Source organism: Temnothorax curvispinosus, unplaced genomic scaffold, assembly GCF_003070985.1.
Source record: "Temnothorax curvispinosus isolate PA1 unplaced genomic scaffold, ASM307098v1 QBEX01006697.1, whole genome shotgun sequence".
NCBI lineage: Eukaryota > Metazoa > Arthropoda > Insecta > Hymenoptera > Formicidae > Temnothorax > Temnothorax curvispinosus.
In genome coordinates this window covers 1-2,192 of record NW_020216477.1, presented here as the reverse complement: position 1 = coordinate 2,192, position 2,192 = coordinate 1, and the positions used below count along the sequence as shown (strand labels likewise).

At 35.7% G+C, this 2,192-nt stretch overlaps 1 pseudogene; it reads left to right on the top strand.

Annotated features, from left to right (window-relative positions):
• Positions 1-788: 788 nt before the first annotated feature.
• On the top strand, positions 789-2,137 carry LOC112456244 (annotated as a pseudogene).
• The last annotated feature ends 55 nt before the right edge of the window (positions 2,138-2,192 follow it).

Sequence of the window (2,192 nt, the reverse complement as noted above, 5' to 3'; positions counted from 1 at the left end):
GTACAAACACGTACGTATATGCTGTCTTGTAAAAGTTGTCAAACTGTATGTTTACGCGAGCGTTACTTCTGTAGTAACTTACGATAATTCACTCGTTTACGCGGAGTAAATTATCGTAAGTTACTACAAAATCCCGTTTACGCGAAGGAAAATTCTGTTTACGCGAAGGAATTATTGTTAAGTTTACTACAGAAGTAACGCTCGCGTGTAAACGTAGTAAGTGAAATATATAAAGTATTAACCACAGAGAGATGTCGAGGAGATCTTTAAAAGAAGGAAGGTATATTCAAAATGGCACACGTACGTATATGCTGTCTTGTAAAAGTTGTCGAACTATATGTTTACGCGAGTGAGTACATCTATATAGTAACTTACAGTAATTCATATTAAGATACGTCGTCGTCTCTCAATCAGAGAAACGTAACCTTCACTACTTTCAACGGTGGCTCTTGATTTCCGATCATAATAGTTACTATAAAATCTCCCGTTTACGCGGAGGAATTATCGTATCGTAAGTTACTACAGAAGTAACGTTTGCGTAAATAGGTTATAAAAATAACACGATGTTATATATGTGGTTTGCCGTGAATATATATATATATATGTGTGTGTGTGCGTGCGTGCGTGCGTGCGTGCGTGCGTGCGTGTGTGTGTGTGTGATTTCTGCCTAGTGCTCTGAATGTCATCTAGTCATACATATCAAGAACTTTCGATGGGCTTCTTCAGAAGATAGGATATGAAGAAAATCCTAATGCATGATGACGATACCACAAAGATGCTAAGGCTAAATGCCACGAAATGTGCATGTATCGTCGATCACGCGGAATGCAAGAGAAAATCCGCCGTTAAATTGAGCGAACATTCACGAATCCTGATACCCACAAGTAATTTCTTACAATCTTTTTATGATCCTGATTATCTCATAATTTGTATTTTTGTACGTGTATTTTATGCTTTGATAGAAGGAACGTGAAAAAGAGCAGGAAAAGGAAAGAGCACTAGCGGCGAAGCAGACAGAAAAGAACAAACAGAAGAGACAGATTCAAGCTTTGTCTTTTAATCTGGACGAAGACGAAGATGAAGCTGAGATGTCTTCTGACGAAGGCAATGCCGAAAAATCCCCGCAGTCAGAAAATGTGCAATCTGATGGCCCTGCGATTAAGAAGATTTAGAAAAATCCAGATGTAGATACATGTTTTTTGCCAGTAGGGAAAGGGACGAGGAGGAAAATAAACTTAGGGAAGAATTGAGACAAGAATGGGCTAGAAAGCAGAACGCGTTGAAGGAAGAAGAAATTGAGATCACATTCAGTTATTGGGATGGATCTGACCATCGTCGGAGTGTTATAATGAAGAAAGGTGAATGTCTCAGTGGTTTAGAGAACGTTTAAGTTATTAAAATACTCCAGTGTCACTTTTGAAGTAACATTGGCATGATACATAATGTTCTGCTGCATAAATTAAATTTTCACATACAGGTAATTCTATCTATTAGGTTCTTCAGAGATGTTTAGAAGTTCTGAGGCCCGAATTCAGCGAGCTTAAAACAGTAATGGCAGATCAGTTAATGTATGTCAAGGAGAATCTTATATTACCGCACCATTATACGTTTTACTGCAACTGTAACTGATTTTATTGTAACTAAGGTAAATATACCAAATGATAAAACTTATGAAGCAATATCACAATGTTGGCATGTTATTTTAATGTATGTAATATTGCGATTAGGCACGAGGAAAGAGCGGGCCTCTGTTCACATTTGACGTTCACGATGATATTCGTATTATGCACGATGCTTCTGTCAAAACCGAGGAATCACATGTCGGAAAAGTTTTACTTAGGTATTTATTATTAAAAGAATATTTTGCATAATTCTTTTTTATGTTATTTTTTTATTTTTCTCATTAGATCATGGTACGAGAGGAACAAACACATTTTTCCAGCGAGTAGATGGGAACCTTTTGATCCAACGAAAAGTTACAAGTATACAGTGTCGGATAAAAATAGGAAGAAAGCTAAAATCTGATCTTAGATTCAACGAATTGTCCAATTTTGTTTAAAGGATTCAGATTCAAGGACTGTAAATATTATAACCAGATAAATAACTTTGTTTCATCGTACAATTGATTCATCATAAAACAGCTGACTATATGTATATATATATATATATATATATATATATATATATATATA